Raw genomic sequence first — 24,304 nt, 5'->3', positions numbered from 1 at the left:
TAGGAGAGCCAGGATTATGTCCCGTGCTCTTCCACGTTCTCCTCTGTGACCCTGGGGCGCGGGGCTGGAGCTCGGGTGAAGCTCCAAGTGCCAGGGCATGCCGGCAGGAGGGCAGGGGAGGAAAAGAAAGCCCTCGGCAGACCAGGTTTGCTGCAGGTGTTGCAGTGGCGGCTTCACCCACAGACCTCACAGGTGTTTCTTGGTAGACTTCTGCACAGGTGAAGCAGGCAGGATGGAGGCTGGGGATGGTTTACCCCCCTGCTGCAGATGGTCTCTGCTTTGCCCAGTCCGGAGCCGGTGCTGGGGGTAGCGGTGCTGAGCGAGACGTGTCCCTCCCAATAGCCATGCCTCCCCGCAGCCCCTTGTCCCCCCCATCAGCGATTACCATCACCTCTGCTCTGCCTGGATAACCACTCTCTGTGTTGATTTCCTTGATCTTCAGCACTGTAAACAGCCAGTCTTTGCTAGCCCTCACTGTTTTTCACGAACTGCGCGAGAGGGAGGTTACACATGCAGTTGTTCTGGCAGACCTGAGTGGGTGTCAGCCTTTGGCAAGGGGAGGAAGAGAGCAGCTGGGGACAGGAGCATGGCTACAGCCAGGGCAGGAGGTGTGGAAAAAGCCTCAGGCTAGCTTGTCACAAGCTGGAGGCACCTAACAACCGTTTGCGTTGGAGTTTCTGTGGGTCCAGGCCTCAGCTTCCTGTCGGTAAAGCGGAGTTGAAGGTGTCTCCTTGCCTCACCCAGCGTGGGCTGGCCGCATTGACGTTAGCATGACCGAGGGAGTCAAATGGCACATGCATGTATCCTTAGACTGGAAATAGGTTGAAATGCATGCCTGTTAGGTTATTTTAATCTAATTCAGAAGCCAAGTTAGAGTTAGAGTTACACTCAGTGCTGGGATAGTGCTGGAAAGCTTGTGCTGTGGGTGGATCATGGGTGTGCCTTTAAACTCACCCTGATCCATATGTGAGATAACAGAGAGAAGTGAAATGTTTGGGTAGACATAGTAAAAATGCAAATATTGACACCGACTACCACATCTGAAAAAATGCCTGCTTGTGAGAAGATCCAAACTTCAAGGCTGTGAGTGCGAAGTCCTCTGTTTATCCACAGAGCAGGTCCTGCAGTTGAACAATCTTCTCACGTCTCCTCATCAATGTGCCATCTCTTTGTCCTTTAGGGACCACCGCTGAATGATGCCTAATCAGTGCCTGGCATGTGGCCACTAATTCATGGCATGCAGATTTCTAAACAGCTACTAGATGGCTTTGGATTACTGCTGGCCATACCTGGACTCAGACCAATGACTGGGAGGGTTAAAAAGATCATGTTTTCCTTCCTGCTATTCAGGCAACTCAGTCTCCCAGGATTGCAATTTTAAAAGCTGGAAAAAGAAGCAAATGAGCTTTGAATCTTTGCGCAGTGTCAGTTTTCCATTGTAGGGAAAGGACGCCTTCTTAATTACACCTGTACAGTGGTGCGCTGTCTTCAGCCTTTCACAGGTTGGAAAACACATGTACCGCTATGCTTACAGACTTACACAAGATAAACAGTTTTTTTTTTTTCTTTAAGAAACAGCTCATGAAAGTGTGGTTGGCAAGGTGTAGGTGGTCTTTATGTAGGAGAGGGTTTACAGTAAAAATATACAGATGGGATTAGGAAAATGATCTTATATGTAAACTATATAGTACATGAAAGAAACAGGTGAGGTACAAGCAGATTGTCCAAGTGCTAAAGCACACCAAGAAAAATATTCATCTGGACTGATTATGAGTTGCAGAGGCCTTTGATTGTCTTGAACACTGCAAACTCATTATAATTATCAACTGAAACTGGAAAGAATCTATAAAATGTGCTCCATTCATTTGGTATAAAGTGGTCTTCTCTTCCCTCTGCCTGTACAGGTTTGAACTGAACACTTTTCCAGTTCCACCTGTCTCTTGGAAAATTTGGAGTATTCAAAACTACACTTCATTAAAACACCTCACCTAACCTCTGGAAGGGCACATGCATAAATGTCTGGTGTGTTGTTTAACTAGTGCCCTGTTCACTTTTCCCAAAACACTTTTTCTTTCTTGTGCCAGAAAGCTGCTTCATTTTCTATCATCGAAATTGTCACCGTAAGCTTTTTTTGAGTCTTTGATAGCCATTAACAACTGACCTTCTTCCTTCTCAGTGTGATACTACAGCAGCTTTAAAAGACAGTACCTCATTCAGCTGATATTTTGAAGAAGCTGGACTGATTTAACAGATTTTAGAAAAGAGGAATAAACTAACTGACCTGCTTGACCTGAGGGTATTCCCACCACTTTAAATGAGTGGATACGAGCTAGATGTGGAGTCTGGTAGCTGATGGGAGCAATCAGGCAGAGTTTGCTGGGAATTTGTGTTAGAATTGTTCTGTGCAGTCATGACATTCAAACACCATAATTCAAACAACAAAAACCTCTTAAATTAAGAATAGACAGCTCATACCTTGATGTCTCCGCTACCAATGCTGTCGTTACTCTGCATGGTCAGTTAGAAATAGTGAAATGGCTTTCCAGTGGTGATAATTTTATTAAACTTGTATCCTAAATCACTTTTAAATGAGAACAAGTGATTATGCTTTTCTTTTGGAGTACTCTGAAACATTTATAATGATTAAAATATGATCAGAAGTAATTAACAAAATTATAATGCTTAATCTGAGCTCTGTCGTGAAGATTTGTAAAGGTCCTAAGTATCAAAATATTTTATGACTCTAATAAGCTTTTAGAGTCACATCACCATCTGATGCAAATCAAGACACCTCCATTGGGATGCTTGTATTTTTCCACTGAGAACTTAATTATAATATAGTAAAATTCACTGTTGTCAAACTCTTTTCTGTGAGTTCCAGTTGTGGAACAATGGTATATTCACTCCCACAGTCATGCAACATTTCACAATCTTAATTTCCTTTTTAAAGACTGGAGCTATCCTGCTAATAGTATTAAAGACATCCTCAGACAATTAAAAACAACAACAACTTCTGCAAGTACACAGTTATGTTAAGCTGGAAAAAGATCTGCTGCTTATACAACTTAACTAACACAAATAACCAAATAACAGCTGCCATCCTCTTTGGCTCAGTTCTTAGAAACTTGGTTCTGCTTTCCTTTTGCCCTTCTTCAGCCACTACGTTGCTCGCTGTAGTCACATGGATGTTTGTAGTGCCTAGTAGTGTGGGCATCCACAGAGAGCCACAAGCTGCTTTTTGGCACATGTGTAAGGGTTACGTTGGAGTGATAAGTGTGCACTTACGGGTGAAAAAGTGGAGTATATAATACTACATGCTTTAGCTTTGCATTTCCTGGCTGCTGTGAGATATTCTACATCTGAATCATAATGTGAAATACTTTATTACTTTTGTTCAGAGGGTGTTTTCCAGTTGTGAGAACAATAAACTTAATTTCATAATGACACGGGAACAGTGGATTAAAATTATCCAAAGTTAACCAAGCTCTCTCGTGCTCCAAACCTGTATGTGATCCACTTTCTTATTAAATTTTGCGCAAAGTTTTAAATAGATTTTTTAGTTAACAGTGAAAAATAGGATCTTCAAGAACAAATTCTATCTGGAGCCGTAAATTAAAAGCCTGTCTGAGAACTTTATGAAGAGAAACCAAGTAGCAATGATAAAGATAACTAAGAGCCATTAAAAACTAACACTGTGTGAAATGTCACAGATAGTGACCACTTGCCTATGACCCCTTCTAAATCTGTTTTTGAATGCACTGTCACCTGTGAACTCCTCTGGAGGTACTACCACCATTCAAAATTAGCATGCTATGTGGGCTGTCATCTCTTATACAGCTTCGTTGTTGGCATTCCTGTGCTGGAGTGGCGAGCAGGCAAGGGGAAGAAGAAAGCAAGGACATGCGGTGCTCCTGTGGTGCGTGGCTGAAGATTGATGATTCTGGGAGGAGGGCTTGGGAGTCTTCATTTCTGTTCTGTTGGCAATGGCTTTATGTACCTGTGACACAAAATCAATGATGCTGCATCTGTGTGTGGCTGTGTTGAAGCCTCTGATGCCTTGGGCTCTCTCACGTAATACTTCTCCATGGGATATTTGAAGGAGGGGTAAAGCATCAGATAGAAATCCACGTAGCCTTTACAGTGGAGTCAGTGTTGTTTTCTGTACAGGTGGCAGAACCATTTAGTATAAATAAGAGTATGGGAACAGCTGCTCTGGGCCAGTTCATTTGGTCAGTGGTCAATAGTGGATGCATAAGGAAGAATAAGAAGAGTACGCAGAAGTACTTCTAAAATACTCTCCAGCCTCCTCACCTGACTAAACATCTCTTTTTTCGTGTTATTGTTTTTACCCATGCCCATATCCATTCCCATTCAGACCCTCCTTTCTGTGCCAACCCGGAGTCAAAGGGAGGGGTCTCTGCAGGCGGCCACCGTTTCTTTCACTTGGGGAAAGGGGAATAAAGATATGCATCATATTTTTCAGTCAGACATTCTTGGGGCTGAAAAATGGCTTTGCTTTGGAAATGCAAATGTTTTTATTTCTTTATGGCTTTTCAAACTTGCAAGTTCTTTTTGCTCAAAAGGCCCAAGCTCACCATATTTAAAAACACTGTGATCCAAATAAACCCCAAAGCCAAACTGGAAAATTTTTCTCCCCAGAATTTTCCATGACAAATATTTTTTGCTAATTTTTGCCAGTTCTTGTGCCAGTTGTCTGTGTGTCTTTCTGATCCTCTGAAAGTGCAGGCACAGGTCCCCAGGCTCAGGGCTTCCGTACCTGTGGCAGCATGGTGCTTCCCAGTGTGCTTGCATCTATCTCTACATGCACAGGCTATGTGCATCTTGTGTAAGAGTGAATCTCAGGTAGTGCTGGAGAAGACAATTGTCTTCTGCCCCCTGGCCCCACGTCTATAGCTGCCTGTGTCATAGCCGTGCATCTTAAACCTCTCACCCGGGTCACCGTTTGTTTCCTTGAGAAAGCCGTGGCTGTCAGATGAACCTAGCAGGATCATTTCATTTCAAATCACTCCTTTGGATGAAGGTGCAGGCAGTGACTTTCAGGGAAAGCGATAAGCCCCCAAGTCCTGTAAGTTTTCAGCTATGCCTTCAGCAATAAGACATAACAGATGTGTTTTAGGAGCATAGTGTTACTTACAACTGCAGTCTTCATGAAAAATCACTCCAGATTTAATCTGATAAGGTAAAAAGAGATCTTGATAAACCTGAGAGATTTTTGATTAAGGAAGTAGATGACAACTTATCTTTAAATGTATTGCAGCAAAAATTCTTAACAAAAGCAACTTTCTTAGCCAAGCACAGCAGATGAACAACAAATACAAAAAGAAAAAAACCCAGCAACCTGCATCTGGTTTAAATACAGCTGAATAGTGTAATAGTCAGAATAAATTAGCAAGCAAAAAGAAAAATCTCATGTTGCCTAAAAGATGATAAAATAGATTTGGTAGTGTTCATTACTTGCTTTTGGAGCTGCATGACCAGTATGTTAATACAACATGCCTTTTATATATTTCCTAGGCAGCAGTTGGCTTGGTTGAATTGCCCTTTCATGTTCTCTCCCGTTCTCATTTAATGTTAACTTCAAATAAATGAATAAAAGGGAAAAGCAGCAATATAAAGTAGAAGAGCTGGGGATTGCACTTCATGTGAGCCAGTTCAGCCCTAAGAGCTGCACAGTTGTTTTTATCTGGAAGTGCTCCCAAGCTAGCAAGAATTGTGGAGGGACTTCTCAGCTGTGCTGCCTGGCTCAGATCAGCAATAGCGCAGGATTTCTGCACTATCACACCCTGCTGTGCAGTATGGACATGTTAATCCGCACTTCTTAGCATGTGCTTCAACACGGGCTAAGCCACATCAGTTTTCTCCAGAGTTGGAGGAGCAAAGCGGGAGCCACTGACCACTGCAGACAGAAGCCCAGGCCCATCCCAGCTAACCCATGCAGCATACCCAGCTATTTCTCCCTCCCTGACCAGTTGAAGATGGTAATCTGCTTTGATCTCAGGAGCTCAGGTTTGGAAGGAGCTGAATAAATCACGTGCATAGCAATTAATGGTCCTATATTATCAGCTCCTCCATCCGCTTCCGGCAGCATGCAGAGCAGTTTGGGAGGTGCTGCGAGACATGGAGGGCTGGGTCTGGGGGGTGAGGAGGGCATGTGCTGCTCCTGGCACCCTGCAAGGTAGAAACGGCCAGATCCTGGAAGCACAACCCGTGGGGCCGTGATCCCTTGGCAGGACCAGCTACCCCTTGAAGGTTAGGGAAAGCCTGGTAAAATGCAGAGTAGAGCGTTTCCTTTACACTGACCTTTCTGTTGGCTTCTTGTCCACATCAGCGCGTGGAGACCTAGCCTCAGGGGGACGTAGAAGGGCAAGTCAATGCCAGAGGAGCCAGCGTTTACTCCCTTGGGGACTTACGGACACAAAAGCTGGTTCCCAGCAGGATGACGGGAATAGCTCTGCAGAATGTGGCAGAGGGTCCTTTGGCTTGCCAGGATAATACTCTGTGGACAACAGAGCGGCTTTAAAGAATGGAGAAAATTGCTTGGCACAGGGAGGGAAATGTATTATTTGTGACATATGTACTTCTCTGGTGCTTTCTGTGGGCCTGTTCTGAGGTTGCTCTTGTTAAGGGTAGGAATGTGGAGTTTGCTGTGGATGAAGTTGTATGCAGTAATGAACCTCCCGAGGCTATTTTTCTTTTAAATGCATGAACTGTAGGTAAGTCATTTTAAATTCTTATCATGGGATGTGGGGACCATTAGCAACCCAGTTAAGTAAAGCAAAGTTCCCTCATTTCTGAAATGCCCAATTCAGTATGACTGTGATTGCTGAACATGCAAACTTGATGGGGTCCTGGCTTGGAAGTGCATTCAATGCTTAATTTGCAGTTGATTTAGCAATTTAGCATAGTGAGAGTATGGTTGTTTTTTTATTTTTTATGGTGCTTTTTCACATAAATGGCCAGAAAAAAATACTTCTGATAAGAAAGCAAGCATGGTACACTCAATCATACTGACTTTCAGCCTTTTTGGTTAAAAAAAAAAGACATTTGCTGACATCTCGCATTGCCATATGACTGTTTTCAATGTTTTCCATGACTTTTTTCCTGGACCTCGTTTGTTTTTAAGTGATGTATTTCCTAGCCAGGAATTTTAGCTGTGCTCTCCATCCAGTTGAGCGGCGCATTGTGAGATTCCGTCAGAGCGGCTTGAGCTCTCAGAGAGCTTCTTGGCTGGTGTGCAAGTCAGGCACATATGGAGAAGATATCAGCTGGAGAGATTGTACAGGCCCTCAAAATTTTTTTTACTCAAGACCTGTTTGAAAACTCCAGTCAATTTTGTTTTTAAATATATTTATGGAAATGGTCTAAATCCTCTACATGTTGATTCAGTTTGCTTTCCGAGACCACAGCAGATCATTTACTGGTTAGTTACAGTCTTTCAAATTGAGAAACCCATAAAGAGTCAGTAAGACCTGGAAATCTAATTATTAGTTGCTTACAGCTTCCAAGGGTGAAACCTTGCTCTCAGGTCCTTACCACATACTGCTGATTTTAGTAATAATTTATGTGGGTGTGTGGGTTTTTTTTGTCAAGAACTCACATTGCCTGATTTGGACAATTTTAGTTGGGGACTGATGCGGTCAAGTGCTTCTTTGCGTCAAGACAATTTGAAGGAACTCCCATCTTGCAGCAGCACCCTGCTGCTCACTAGGACTGGCCACCCAAGGCATGAAAGCAGTAGAATTGGCCGGTTGGTGGATTATTTTGCTCAGCCTTTCAGTCACCCCCCGATGCTGGAAGGGCACCTTCTGGAGCATGGTAGCATTGCACATGGGCGCAGCAGTGATTTGCATTGTGGGACCTAGGTAGACAAAGGAAATGGCATATTTTTCATGCTGGTGGTCATTTCTTTCAACTCAGTGTTCAGCCTCTATCAAGAGGAGGTATAGGTTCCTATCAGGTAAAAGCTCTCATCACACATTTAATAATATAGCTTTTGGATATACTCTGATGTCACCAGGAAATATACCAGCAAAACACCTATATAGCTGGCTCTCACCAAACAGTTAACACAAGGCTGTAGAGTAAAGGCAGCCTTTGGTCAGCCTCCAACTACTTTCACACTTTACTTTCAGTTGCTGCATAAATCCAGGGTAGACAGTGATGAGATCTGGGCAGGAAAATTCTTCCAAATAATTGATTTTCTGGATATGCATGAGTAAATGGCTGAGATACTATTAGTGTTTTGTCTAGGGAGTCAACACTGTTTTTGTAAAGAGTTCTCACAGGTTTGATCCGGCATCATTGAGTTAGGAGGTATCTTGCAGTTTGAATTTAAACTAACCAGAATTAAGCTAAGTGGAAGAATTACTGAGTGTTCTGATAAAAAATAATTTGATCTTCTTCCTCCTAATAAAGCTTTATTATCGCAGCCAGCAAATATTTTTATTATCCATAAAAAGAAAGTATGCCCTTGCAAAATAATCATTTCCTAAACATGGTGGATGATGATGTTAGCACAGATATTAAGTAGGAGGTTGGAGCTCTCTTTTAAGCTATCTGAAATCACTCAAATAGACTTTTACTTTGAGCCAGGGAGAATTTAAGAAACTATGTAAGAAGCTTGTTAAACTTGCTATGTATTTTACATCCACTTGGGGAACACTTTAATTCCAGTCCAAAGATGCTGAAAACACCTCACTCAGCAGTATAACTATTACCTGTTCCTTGTATTAAAAAATTCAGTCTCAGTATTAATTTATCAGCGGAACAAGATGTATGAAGATTTATGGGTGAAATTCCCCCTTGCAAGGAGCCAGAGCTAGCTCTAGGCACTACTTAAATATCACTTTACCTCTGCTTTGCAAAATCCAGTGACTTTTAAATAGTGAATAGGCTTCTGACTGACCTTCTCCATATGGAAGAATTTCATGATGGGTGAAAGAAAAGGGACATCTGTCTTTGAAATTGGTTTCCAGCTTAGTGCATACAAATCTAATCACCAGAAAGAAGGTTTAATCAAGAGAGAATTAAAACTAAGAAGAAATTGCCCACTCAAATAATAAAATTCAAAACCTGTGATTGCCAACTGTTCAGGAAATATGAAATCAGGATTTCTCTTTTAGTCTAGATTCATAGTCATTTACTGCCTGGAGATGAAAATATTCACCTATTACTGTTTAAAATTAAATGACTACCTGTTGATAATAAGAATGGTAAGAGCATGCTTAGTCCTTACTGAGATTTCAAAAGCACCCTAAATATACATGGTCCTTTCTGATCATTGACATGGTTTCTATCTCTGGAGATAGCTGGTTAACAGAATAAAGATGGAGAAAAGTGATGTAAGACTTCAGCAAAGTGATCAGGCAAATGATATGTATACCTCTTATTATGTACAAATATATTTGTATACATAATCCTTACTTTATCCTTTACAGCTGAACTGTATTTTCTGTTGAGAACAGATTTAAAATCTTCAGTTATTGTAACCAATAGACATAACTGTGGAGTGAGGTGCTTCCTAAGTGAGTAGAGAAAATGTGTAAGAACCCAGCTTTACATTGTTACATAAACATTATTTCTAACTTATTAATGTTCTATCATGCATGCCAACACATGCACCTACCTTTGCACTGCTGTAATGCCTTGTTGTCCAGTACCTCACTGACCAGGTGTCGGTCAAAAAGGAAGATTGCCCCAAAAGTTAAAGGGAATAATAAGAATAATTTCTAACATAATACACAGTAGAATCAGCACCTTATGTGGCTAATTGATTTTAACATTTTATAAGTGAGGCAAAGAACAGTTTTAGGAAACTATTTGAAGAGTGATGGTGAGAGAGTTCATCATCTATTTTCACACATTTTCAGCTTTGAAGCTATATGCTCCTCCCAAGCATGAGCGAAAGTATGAAGCACTACCTTGAAACAATTGATTCTTACATTTCAGCTCTTCTGGTTCTTTTGTTTGTGACTTGTGTCATAGAATCATAGAATCATAGAATTGCTTAGGTTGGAAAAGACCTTTCAGATCATCAAGTCCAACCGTTAACCTAGCGCTACCAAGACCACCACTACACCATGTCCATAAGCACCACATCTACACCTCTTTTAAATACCTCCAGGGATGGTGACTCAGCCACTTCCCTGGGCAGCCTGTTCCAATGCTTGACAACCCTTTCGGTGAAGAAATTTTTCCTAATATCCAGTCTAAACCTCCCCTGGTGCAACTTGAGGCCATTTCCTCTTGTCTTATCGCTTGTTACTTGGGAGAAGAGACCAACCCCCGCCTTGCTACAACCTCCTTTCAGGGAGTTGTAGAGAGCGATAAGGTCTCCCCTCAGCCTCCTTTTCTCCAGGCTGAACAACCCCAGCTCCCTCAGCCGCTCCTCACAAGACTTGTGCTCTAGGCCCTTCACCAGCTTCCTTGCCCTTCTCTGGACACGCTCCAGCACCTCCATGTCTCTCTTGTAGTGAGGGGCCCAAAACTGAACACAGTATTCGAGGTGTGGCCTCACCAGTGCCGAGTACAGGGGCACGATCACTTCCCTAGTCCTGCTGGCCACACTATTTCTGATACAAGCCAGGATGCTGTTGCCTTTCTTGGCCACCTTGGGCACACTGCTGGCTCATATTCAGCTGGCTATCAACCAGCACCCCCAGGTCCTTTTCTGCCAGGCAGCTTTCCAGCCACTCTTCCCCGGAACTGTAGCGTTGCAGGGGGTTGTTGTGACCCAAGTGCAGGACCTGGCACTTGGCCTTGTTGAACCCCATACAATTGGCCTCGGCCCATTGATCCATCCTGTCCAGGTCCCTCTGCAGAGCCTTCCTACCCTCAAGCAGATCAACACTCCCGCTCAACTTGGTGTCATCTGCAAACTTACTGAGGGTGCACTCGATCCCCTTGTCCAGATCATTGATAAAGATGTTAAACAGAACTGGCCCCAACACAGAGCCCTGGGGGACACCACTTGTGACCGGCCGCCAACTGGAGTAAACTCCATTCACCACCACTCTTTGGGCCCGGCCATCCAGACAGTTTTTTACCCAGCAAAGAGTACGCCCTTCCAAGCCATGAGCAGCCAGTTTCTGCAGGAGAATGCTGTGGGAGACAGTGTCAAAGGCTTTACTAAAGTCTAGATAGACAACATCCACAGCCTTTCCCTCATCCACTAAGCAGGTCACCTTGTCCTAGAAGGAGATCAGGTTAGTCAAGCAGGACCTGCCTTTCATAAACCCATGCTGACTGGGCCCGATCATCTGGTTGTCCTGTACGTGCCATGTGATGGCACTCAGGGTGATCTGCTCCATAGCCTACCCCGGCACTGAGGTCAGGCTGACAGGCCTGTAGTTCCCTGGATCCTCCTTCCAGCCCTCCTTCCAGCCCTTCTTGTAGATGGGCGTCACATTTGTTAACTTCCAGTCAACTGGGACCTCCCCAGTTAGCCAGGACTGCTGGTAAATGATGGAGCACTTCTGCCAGCTCCCTCAGTACCCTTGGGTGGATCCCATCTGGCCCCATAGACTTGTGTGTGTCTCAGTGGTGTAGCAGGTCACAACCATTTCCTCTTGGATTATGGGGGCTTCATTCTGGTCCCTGTCCCTATCTTCTAGTTCAGGGGGCTGGGTACCCAGAGAACAACTGGTCTTGCTATTAAAGACTGAGGCAAAGAAGGCATTAAGTACCTCAGCCTTTTCTTCATCCTTTGTTTCCCCCAGCATCCAATAACAGATGGAGATTCTCCTTAGCCCTCCTTTTGTTGCTAATGTATTTATAGAAACATTTTTTATTGTCTTTTACAGCAGTAGCCAGATTAAGTTCTAGTTGGGCTTTGACCCTTTTAATTTTCTCCCTGCATAACCTCACGACATCTTTGTAGTCCTTCTGAGTTGCCCGCCCCTTCTTCCAAAGGTCATAAACTCTCTTTTTCCTGAGTTCCAGCCAAAGCCCTCTGTTCAGCCAGGCCAGTCTTCTTCCCTGCCAGCTCATCTTTTGGCACATGGGGGTGGCCTGCTCCTGTGCCTTTAGGATTTCCTTTTTGAAGGATGTCCAGCCTTCCTGAACCCCTTTGCCCTTCAGGACTGCTTCCCAAGGGACTCTGTCAACCAGTCGCCTAAACAGGCCAAAGTCTGCCCTCTGGAAGTCCAAGGTAGCAGTTCTGCTGACCCCCCACCTTACTTCTCCAAGAGTAAAAAACTCTATCATTTCATGATCACTATGCCCAAGATGACCTCCAGCCATCATATCACCCACAAATCCTTCTTTGTTCACAAACAGTGAACAGGTCCAGTGGGGTGCCTTCCCCAGTTGGCGCAACCTCTAGCTGTGGCAGGAAGTTGTCTTCCACACACTCCAGGAACCTCCTAGACTGTTTTCTCTCTGCTGTATTGTATTTCCAGCAGACATCTGGCAAGTTGAATGCCCCCACAAGGACAAGGGCTAGCGATTGTGACACTTCTCCCAGCTGCTTATGGAATATTTTGTCTGCCTCTTCATCCTGGTTGGGTGGTCTATAACAGACTCCCACCATTATATTTTCCTTGTTGGCCTTCCCCCTGATCCTTACCCATAAATGCTCAACCCCATCATCACCATCATTAAGCTCTAGACAATCAAAACACTCCCTAACATCCAGGGCTACCCCACCATCTCTCCTTCCTTGCCTTTCACTTCTGAAGAGTTTATAGCCATCCATTGCAGCATTCCAGTTGTGCGAGTCATCCGACCATGTTTCTGTGATGGCAACTATATCATAGTTTCCCTGCTGCACAATGGCTTCCAGCTCCTCCTGTTTGTTGCCCATGCTGCGTGCATTGGTATAGATGCACTTCAGTTGGGCTATTGATCCTGCCACCTTTTTTGGGGGAGAAACCCTAATTCCTACGTGACCATTCTCAGGCACTTCCGTGGTTTCTAACACATCAATAACCCCCTTGTGTCTTTGCTGAGCCATGGCTCTCCATCCCCTACCTCCACGGAGACCTCAGACCGAAGAACCTTGCTGGTACACCGTCCCTCAAACACTGGCGTGCTGACCCCAGCCTTATCTGTAGTGAGGCTGCTTTTATCCCTTTCCCCCTTCAAATCTAGTTTAAAGCTCTTTCAATGAGCCTTGCTAACTGCTGCGCAAAGATCCTTTTCCCCCTTTGAGACAGGTGTACCCTGTCTGCTGCCAGCAGGCCTGGTGTCATGTAGACCGACCCATGATCAAAAATCCCAAAATTCTGCCAGTGACACCAGGCTTGGAGCCAGGCATTGATCTGCTGGCTCTTCCTGTTTCTTCCCTCATCATTCCCTGCAACTGGAAGGACAGAGGAGGACATGACTTCTGCTCCTGATCCCTTAACCAGTTGTCCCAAGGCCCTGAATTCTCTCTTGATTGCCCTCGGACTTCTTGTTGCAACTTCATTGCTGCCTACCTGAAAAAACAATGGATAATAACCTGAGGGCTGTACCAGGGTAGGAAGCTTTAACCGGGCCCCAGGGAGGCAGCAGGCTTCCCTAAGAAGTGGGTCCGGTCTGCATATTGGGCCTTCTGTTCCCCTCAGGAGAGAGTCTCCTATGACCCATCTTTTTTTTCTTTATGGAAGCAGTTTTGATGCAGGGCGTAGGCTGACTTAACTTCAGTGACACCTCCAAGCTAGATGAACCATCGTCCTCGTTATTGTTCGGTTCCACTTGCAGAGCCTCATACCTGTTAGGCAAGGGCACCTGGGAAAGCGGGGTAGTCACAGAGGAGACGTGCCTGCTGTGCTGGGCAGGAGCTTGTCGCCATTGCCCCCTGTCCCTTAAGTCACTGGGTTCAGCCAGGCAGAGCGAGGATAGGGAATCCTCCGTACCATGCGTCCTGTCTGCCTGTCGGGCCTGTCCCTGGGAAGGTAGGGTGCCATGCCAGTAGCCTCTCTCTCTCTCGCACTCCCTGATACTCCGCAACCTACTCACCTCCTCCCGGAGCTCTGCCACTAAGCGGAGGAGTTCCTCTACCTGGGCGCACGTCCCACAGGTGTGGGCACTGCTGCCCTCCGGTACTGGCACAAGAGTCGGGCTCCCCCTGCAGCCTGACGCCTGGGCGGCAGCGTGTTCCCGCCGGAGCTCTGTCTGGGGAGCTGCGCCAGTCGTGGTGGGTGCAGAGCTTAGAGAGGCCATGGCTTTCTGCCGGGTAGAAACCATTGCTCGCTGGTCAAGCCGGCAGAGCTTCAGCGCCCTTCCTGCATGCCCTTCCGTGCAAATTGCCGCGCAAACCGCCGTGCCACGCCCTTGCTGATGTGCCACGGCCTGGTCGCTAGTGCTCCCTAAGGGATTCTTTTATACTTGGGGGGGCTCGGCTGCTGTAGCTCCTGGCCCTGTCCAGGTCTCGCCAGCCGATGTGGCACAAGATGCAGGCTCCTGGCAGCTCTCTGGGCTCCCCCGGAGGTTCCCCCAGTTCGGAACCCCCCCGTGCACATTCTTGAGGTATGTAGGTGAGTTTCTTGGCTTTATGTTAAAGAAGAACAAATACTCTTGAGTTCTTGAAGAAAAATCTGCAGTGAGGTGTAAACAGGAGTCTTTTTCTACTGCAGGATATAACTTCTCTTCAAGTAAATGGGAGTTATTTATGTGCAAGGCCTTGGAAAGTTTGCGTAAGTAATAGATGCAATGAGACACTATTATAGAGAATTAATGAGCAAAAAATACAGGGCGCTATATTCAATATATGCAGGGAGTTCAATTTGTTACAACTAATGCACCATGTATTTTTTAACTGTCTTTTGGAGGCACGTCTGGAAATATTATTTCTGAAGTGAAATGCAATTATAGGTACAGAATGTGAGAAATTAATATTTGTATTCCTATGTATTGTGGAAAAACACAGTTTGAAAGAGCTCTTTTATTAAACAAGCCAGGACTGAAAATGAAGGGGAGGATTGCACAATGCACAACTGCACACGATGGTTGAGAGATGAGATCATCAGAGCAGCTAGGAGTTAAGACATGTGGTTTGAATTAGGGGTACCTACTTTCTAGGCCCTCAATGTGTTTGACAGAAGATGTCTCAGACGTGTATGAGAACAGCTCCAAGGAGAGGAACACCTTTAGAGATCTTAGACTTCACTATTCTGTAGCCATAATGTCCTTTCTTTTTTTCCTCCTTCTGTAGCATACCAACATGGAAATCAAACAACTACATTACCACAGGCGTATTGTTCCCATCATAAAAAAAATTAAATGCTCTAGGTGTTAGGCATAACATGAGAATCTGAGCTGGATCTTAATGCATCGCAAGAGGTGATTAGGAGAATATTTGTTTCTTCAGAGAGGCATTATTGAAAAAACTAAACAGGTGAGTTTTGAAACACAGTGGTTTTGATACTGAATACTATTTAAGCATACAGGATTGTGAGACAGCTGAGCCTCTCAAAGAGGATAGAAAAGGCAGTGTATCTACTCACATGTTCAAAAGTACAATATCATTCCATGGCTGTTTAAAATATGTTTTTGTAACTGCATACCCTACTGGAGAAAGTACCATTTATAATACTCATAGTTTTTACTCCTCTGTATATTTGCACTCTGAAATACACAGGAAGGAGCCTTCTTTGAATACCAAGAAGGGTAATTTTACCAGTTGTAAGATGAATACAAAAGGACAAAGTATTATTCTTCTTTGACTGCATTCAGTAATTTTTTTGGACCAGCAAAAAATAGATTAATGCTGCTGTGAGCTTAAGGGTCTAAAAGTAACCAACTTACCTGCTGCTAATTAAGAGGAACCTTCTTTAATATAAAACCAAAGACAACTCTAGCCTTCAGTGTCTGGAGTCTGTTCTGCAGGGAGCCAGCTTGTACGGTGTACTTCTACCGCAGTCCTGAAACCTGAGTGTTGCAGGGAGCAATGCCTGCCGGTGCCAGATCGCTTGCGTATTCATCAGGGCACTTTCATTCAACCTGCCTAATTGTTAGGTGTGGTGCCTGATTACATGTCGGCACCATGCTCAGGGGTCTGGAAAAGCTTGTTATGCTGGGTGCAATGTTGCAGGAAGGCATCAGTACGGGGTTGCACTGTGCCACACCTGTGCTGAGAAGCCTTCCTGGACCTGGAAATCACGAGGGTTACAATACAAACATGTGAACAAGGTCTGCAAGATCCACTCTGGATCTCAAAACTAATATTTTCATTATTTGGGATATCTTTGGCCCCAGTTACATTATGTAATGGAGTATAAGGTTAGGATTGCATAAACTCAAATGTTTTTCCTTGGAATTGAGGATTTCATGAGGCCTATGGATTTGGTTTAAATATACACATATCTCTTAGTGCAGAGAATTTCAGCCCTTAGTGTCTGAGCTCTTCTGCTTTGCAGCCTATGAGAAATTCCAATCAGCTGAGGGTGTTTAATGGTAGCACAACACTCCATGTCAATTGGGATTTAGATTATGCTGTAGGGATGCTCACTAGCTGGCCACATTGGAACTATTTCTGCTTCTGTTGATGTTGATAACATAACTCCAATCAATTTCAATGAAGGCAAGGTGTGCCCATGCCAGTCTGCTCTTATCTTATATGCTCAGACTGAAAAAAAACCTGATTCCCATCATGACATGAGAAAGAGCACTATAATTATAGCTCTAGCACTGTTTCCACAAATGATACCACTGTCTTTTCTTCTGTCATGTTACAAAAATAACTTTGTCTCAGTCAGTGTTGCTTCTTATGGTATCAGAGCTTATAGAAATTATTGCAGTGCACACTTACTGTTTGGCTCTATAAATCTCCACTGAGGAGCTGTTAACATTGCTTAAAAAATACAATACATTTATTTATTCATTTATTTTTGCAGAAGAAAAACATCCCTCAACTACTGAAAGTCTATGAAGCAGTTTCAAAAAGAAGCAGAAACAACTTCCCCAGATAAAACAACTGTAACATACTAGGACATCTTTGGCTGCCATAAAACATCTGGTTCTTCTAGAGAATATTTTGACAACTTTAACAGTGAGCTGATTTTTGTTTTCAATAGTATTACTCTTATTACATCTCCAAATGAAAAGAAAGTATAGTAGGACATCAGATGCACAAGAAAGGCATAGAGGATGCCTACCAGACCCTGTGCATCCAGGTCCTGTGGAAGAGAGAGTACTAAACCACCAACAGGTGATATTTCCCAGCTGTCTTGATCAGGTCAGTAGTGCAATAAGTCCTGAAGTGATGACTATTTTTGCTAAGAAAAAGTTGCTTAATAGGCTATACTGTGCTGTCAGGGAAGGAAAGCCTTCTGTCAGATGAGAAACTAGTTGAACATTTGATTCTTTCCATGCTACAGTGGAGCAGATACATGATTACTGGGTTTTGCTCTCCCAGAAATGTATCTCAGCTAGAGTTGGTCAGAAGCAGATTTTTGCTAAACCTTTACTCTAACTGTGTGCTCTATTTAGGAAAGGGATTTATTTTCTCTTTTCAGTGGTGCCCAGTGACAGGACCAGAGGCAATGGGCACAAACTAAAACAAAGGAGGCTCCATCTGAACATCAAGAAACGCTTTTTTACTGTGAGGGTGACCAAGCACTGGCACAGGTTGCCCAGGGAGGTTGTGGATTCTCCATCCCTGGAGGTATTCACAAGCTGTCTGGGCATGGTCCTGGGCAACAGGCTCCGGGTGGCCCTGCTTGAACAGGGGGGTTGAACCAGATGACCTCCAGAGTTCTCTTCCAACCTCAGCCATGCTGTGATTCTGTGATCCTATAATTCTCCATTTCTTTCTTGTTGCTGGGTTGTGCTGGGCTCACGGACTGTTTGTGATGTTTGGATAACATCACAAGCAAGTAAGCATTTTGAACAATCTAATGTAAACCAGTCAACACTGTCCCTGGGGTTTGTCACCCATTTTATGGTTTTTGGTATTTATTTCAGACCAGAAATCCTTTAGATTGTACTCTCTTCATTTGCTTTGTTCAGTGTCAGAAACTCTGCTAAGGTATACATCAAATAAACACTTGGTAAAAGAATACTCACAGAAAGCAGATATGAGTCTCCTTTATAGACCAGTCCAACGGTCAATCAAATGCTCCTCGCAGGCATAGTGACTGTGCATGCACATGTGTGTAAGAAGAAAGTGTCTCTAATAGACCCTCTGCATTGGAAGTCTCTATAGTAGAAAGGCAGAAATGGGTGGAAAAGAGGGAGGAGAGCGGAGCTGGCTCAGTTCACCAAGTGTGCTGTCTTTAACTGCTTGCTGGGGAATTTGTTTATAGACTCTGACGCCACTCATTTCATGTGGCTCAAAACTATTGCTACCTCAGGGCTCAGTGCACGTTGGAAATAGAAGTATTCTGGATACCTCAAAGGAATGCCCTTCCTTGGTTCCTAAGCAATAATGCTGTGTGCTGTGAAGGGGTGCTCAAGTTCTAAGTAAAACCTACCTGGTTTAGATGCAAAACGTCCTTTACATTAGCAATAAAACAAACCAAAGAAGCATATCCCCTCCCCCAAAGTCTTTAGCTGTTGTCTGATATATTTAAAGAATTGAATTGGAAAAATAAAACTTTTTTTTTTTTTAAAGAATCGAGTCCAGCCCATCTATGGTTCACACCTCCCTTTATTTGCTGTGGCTAAGGCAAATAGCACAACATATAAATGAATAGCAAGCCACACATTTCAGAAGAAAGGATATATATTTTTTTTTTCTCATAGAAAGTGTAGAAATTTGAAGTAATGGTTCTGGGACAACTGAAACCAGTGAGATACTACACAGTGACAACAAGGAGCAGAATTGCTGGTACCACAGGAAAAATCAGCTACAGCAACAGCTTGCAATGGTGCATGCTGAAATGCCTGTGAACCATGCCTTAGAAGGCATATGATATCTTTGCTGCCAATGTCATTGTATTTCTCAGACCCACATGCCATTTTAGGGGTCACAAATGCACTGACTGCAGCTCTGGTAGAAACAATTTGCATTAAGGTGTCACTGAATTTTCACAATGTAGTTTTTCAGTAGGTTTGAAGAAACAGACAAGGAAGAATGAGAAGAAAAGGAGAAAAAGAGAAAGAGAGAGAAAGAGAAAAAGAGAGAGAAACAGGAAGGAAGGAAAGAAGGGAAGAAGGAAGAAAAGGCAAGAAAACAAGAAGGAGAGTAAGAAGAAGAAAGAGAAAAAGACAATTCTCCCCCTCATCCACCAAGATGAATGAAGGGCTAACAAAAGGGTTATTCAATACTGTGCTGTAATACCTTATTTTAGTTTCTGATCTGAAATCCTTTGACGTCAATGAACTTCCATTGACTTTAATACGCTCCGGATCAAGCTTGTCATGTGGATCTCAGACTTACTGTCTGTGAATTAACATGAATATGTGGATTAGTTTTCCAGAACAAACAAATAACTTTAAAAAGTAATTAGGCTGGTATTTTAACATTAGCAGGTTACAATACACAGGTCCCTAAGCAGATGTGTAGCACAGTGTTTTTCAATGGTGTATGATAAAGTAATTTTCTTAGTGTGTTTTCTGTTGGGGTTAACAGTATTTAGGTTAATGGAAAACATGCCTGTCTTGCAAAGTATTTCCACCAGAAATATTGGAGTCTGAACAAAAATCTTTTCCTATTCTGAAAAACATGTGGAGCTGCAGTATTCTGCTTCTTTCCCTTTTATGTATCTACCTATATAACTGAGTATATCCATGTCATTATAATATGTATATACAGTAGCTCACAGTAGAGTGTGTGTATATATATATTAAAATGTAGACACACTTATCTTATACATCTATAATAAATATCTCTAAAACTCTAATACCATGTATTATTCCAGAATTATGATTTCTTGATATATGTGCACTTTTGGAAGCTTAACAAATGATTTTTCAAAAAAATATTATAACATTCTTTGCTGTGGTATAAACCAATCTTTCTGTTCTAATTCACTGCTAAATTCCAGTTTTATACCTGTGCAATGGCAATGTGCACTGGTGGTTGGCAATATACTGGTACCACTGAAATATCATGGACTCAAGTAAGAAATGCTACTGAAGTTGTTAGACATGGACACTTTCAGGACATTGCCTCTCCTGCCCTCAGCCAGCAAATACCCGTTGGGCTCTTCAGTAGTGCCTGCAGGGCAGTGAGTCTCATCTTTAGGCTGTGGGACTGGATGAGGCAGTAGGTTGTACCAACGTAGGAATCCCATGGGAGAGGGGTCTCAGGCAGAGAAGGAAGAGTAGCGTCCAGGATGCCCCATGCCATCTCCACGTGAAACCCCTGGGACAAATCCCAGCCTGCAGAAATATCTGATCACCTGGCAGCAGAGGCAGTCAAAGAGAGAAGATGACCCTTCCCTCACATACAGCTCCAGGACCCTCCTGACCACTTAGGAAGTTTAATAGTGCCAAATACTTGGTAGTATTGGAAATGGTTCAGATTGCATCAGCTGTCAGTAACATAAGCTTGACTGAGGTAGTTGCCATGTAGCAGAGAAATCAGATTAGTACACTAAAATAATTGGTGTGAACAGAAACTGCTAATGAGTCTTAGTAGCACTATATGGCACTGAAATGAAAATAAAATATCCAATAAGATCTGAAAGTGCTGTGCAGCTCCCCAACAGAAAGACTTGAATGCTTGTAAACGAGCTAGCATACGTTTTATGTTTAGTTCTTTTTGTTCATTTGATGTTTTTTCTCTCTGTGATCTTATGTTACAATGGAGTCACAATTTGTTATTAAACTATTATTTTCAATTAAAATATGTTCTTTCCCCCCAAATGATGAATTAAAATATTAAAATAAAATCTTAACTGAGACATTTTCTTTCAGGCACTTTTATCCATGTGTTGGTTTTGCTTTAGGGGAGAATTTTCTGATTCAGCAAAGTCGTTAAAAACTTTTAAAAATCCCACCGCCACTCAAAGAGAGTTTATATATAGTATTATTTTATGGAAACTGTGGGGGATGCATGTGATTGTGTGCATATAAAGAGGATAAAGAATTTTTTTGTTAGCCTGGTAGGACTAGTTTTATATGTATGATATTCTGTATTATATTTAAATGTGGAACTACCTATTTTAAACAATTTACTAAATTTGTCTGATCAGTGTTCCAAATACTGCCATTTCATGTGGCCATATCATATTATATTGCAATCTCTAAATTGTACACACTTGAAGATTCTGCCAAAGTATACAATTTAATACACAGAAATTGTTGGTCGTGGAAAAATATATGTAGTAGTTAGCATATTGCATGTAATTTCAATGGATTTTATATTTGAATATGTTGGCAGAAGCAATTAGAGGGAGACCAAAATGACACCTATTGAGTAGAAATGAATTCCAAAGCCTCTGTGTTGTTATTAAATGTTATTTATAAAACCCAACAAAACTTATAATGCAGCCCTTTGGAAAGGAGACTGGAAAAGCTCAGGGAACAAGACAACAGAATATTGATTCTCTTAAAGGTAACCAGTGTAAATCAGTTTTCTAGCTTCAGAAAAGAGCATGAGGAGGCATAGGGATCCATTTAGGATTTTCTTTCTGAGGTTGTCTCCCAAGAGCAGAAAAAAAGAAACGGATGCAACTTGCACTGTGTCTACTGCTGCTGTATTTTTCCTATTGAAGACTAATTTGAATGCCTTTGGTGAAGTTCCACGAGGCAGGACAGAGCTGTACTCACTGTCACTGGAAAGGTGATGCTACTCCTCCTTTCGGTGTCCCATCCCTCCCTGCTCATTTGGTTACCGCATCCCTGTCACCTCCCTCGAGCTCAGGAAAGGTGATCTGCAGCCCTCTATTTGCATCAACAAACTGGCAAAAAAATCCAGCAACCCCCTCCTCCTCCTCCCTCAGGCAAGACAGGGTGTTCAATGTGTTGTTCACCCAAGTGCCAAACGAGAGCCAAAGCCAGTGCAAGGGGAATGGGGCAGTGCAAGGGAAGAGCAGGGCTGGGACGTCGGTGTGCTGGGAGATGGGCTCTGCCCCCACTAGGACCTTGCACCTTCCACTATCCTTCCCCACTTACCCAGCTGAAATCCTTCTGTTGCTCTTAACAGAGGCCAGACACATTGCAAACCAAAGATTAAAAACTTAACATGTTCAGAAGTGTTTATTTTTCTAAGCTGTCAATTTCTTTTCCTTTCTTGTCACTGAATCAGATGTGGATTTTATGTTCCTCAGAGCTCCTCTGTGTGCAGAAAGTATTTATACCCATGTAATATTAAATTAGTCCCATTAAAAGAATGGACCAAACTACAGCAACACAGTTTTAGCCCTGTATTTGGGGGCAAAAAGTCTCTATCTAGTTCAGAATAGAAACAGGACTTGTCTATATGTTAGACATTGTTATTTCTTTTTCCTATTCTTCTTTGTTACACTCTGGTCAGAAAAGACATACTGAAAGGCTGGAAGCCACTAAGACTCAGTCACGAGACACATTCTTCTTTCTATGTATGTATGCAGTTTGCGGTGTGTAATTAAACAAATTATTATATTTTATTCAAGCAGAAGCTAAGCCATGTAGCAGTGTAACACTGACCCATCAGAAAAGACTTGTGTTCTGAGGTTGTAAGGGGATAAGAGGTTGGTGTGTTTAAAACAAAGACGCATTTTATCATTGCATGCTCTTGCACAAGTGCCAGTAACCACAATTGAAAACTCCTTGCTTGGATGATGTAGTAACACAGATCTGATCATGTTATTCTGATATTTTCTCCTTACAGATGTCAATCACATTCCTCTGTTTTCTGTGGCTTTTCTTCAGGAGAGCTTGACTCCTTGCTGAGCTCTATGGACCAGTGCCGCCATCGTTTTCATGATGATCTTCTAAAGATATTTATGACTTGACTCAGTTGCCCTTTGAGACCCTCTTGACCGGACCAGGGTCTAGCTGCTGGACCCAGAAAATGAATCCTGTTGTTTTCATTACAGTTTGTAAACTTTTTCTTAATTTACAAAACAGGAGAAACCTAACCCATGCTCAAAGAAGATTAGATAATAGGGTCATATATATATCTAAGTAAAAAAAGTTTGTCTATATATGTTTGTGAATAAAAATAATAAACCTATACCTTAATATGTATGGGGTGTAAGATCTACTGCACTGGAATAATTTTAGCCCTAATCCAAACTTGGTTGAAGACAAGAAACTACACTTCCCTAAGAAAGAAGAAAATACAGCACTATTGAGAAGACAAAGTGGAATTAGTATCCTGTTGCTGTGGCTAGCTACTAAAGCAAGTCATTCTGATATATATATTGCATAGAGTATTAATAAACTTCATTCTACTTCACTCTACTCTTTTTCCAAGATATTGTGCAATGGAAATGCCATGTGAAGGCAGCATTTGGATACTTTTTATCTGGAAGGAAGTGTGTTATGTGTGGATATGTTTACTAATGTGTGAAAGAAAAAAGTCTCGGACTCTAGCCTGATTCCAGTCTTGCACCAAGTTCGCAGCTGCAAAGGAGGACTCTTGACCCAGCTTAAGCTGAGGTGCTGGATTCCTCTCACATACCAGAAAGGTTTGATCTGAAGTAAACAAAACCAACTTCACTTCCATGGGCTTTGGGTAAGGTCCTAAATAGGGAGATTTTAATCTGTCTTTGCTAAAATACGCACTGTGGCCACTACAGACTGCAGTTATCACTAAAGTTTCGATGTATATATACTGCAGAACAGGGGGAGAGAGTAGCAAGGAGAAGAGAAAAAACCACAAAGCTGAGGTGCAGGTTTCAGTTGGCTTGACAGTAAAATTTCTTCATCAGACACTGAGGACTCCTGTGTAGTGTACCTCACTCCAGTGGGATATCTTCAGTGTATCTTCATCTGGTTTATCAGCAGTATGTGTATATATAATTTCATCACATACTTTATACTATTGTGGTGTATTTTTAGATGCCTGCCATCAAAATGTCACATAAATTGTAAATGCTTCTTTGCTGCTATCACTTTGCTAGAAAGTTTTGCATTTCATTTTCTATAATGCCACTAGCAAAGGACCACTCAAACTGCCTAAAGACTGCTAAGAAATAAGTGAACAGGGGAAATGAGAGGAACCAACTGTGATGTGGTGAGGCAAGAAGAGGAGTCAGGGGAACATCTGTCTTGTACAGGGGCTTCTGTTTTTACTGGATTTTACATGGTAGAGAGGGCAGGGAGGAATAATTTTACACAAGAAAATGAAGAAGTGACAAGCTTTATCTGAATATGAAGGAAGAAGGAAGACAGAGAAGCCTAAAGCATAGGCAATATCTAAATATGAAGATCTGACTTTGAATAACTAAAGAATTTTTTTTTTTTTAATTCCAAAGTGTCTGAAACA

This window comes from Mycteria americana, chromosome 1 (genome assembly GCF_035582795.1).
Source record: "Mycteria americana isolate JAX WOST 10 ecotype Jacksonville Zoo and Gardens chromosome 1, USCA_MyAme_1.0, whole genome shotgun sequence".
In the NCBI taxonomy this organism is placed as follows: domain Eukaryota; kingdom Metazoa; phylum Chordata; class Aves; order Ciconiiformes; family Ciconiidae; genus Mycteria; species Mycteria americana.
Note: the sequence above shows the minus strand (reverse complement) of the source record.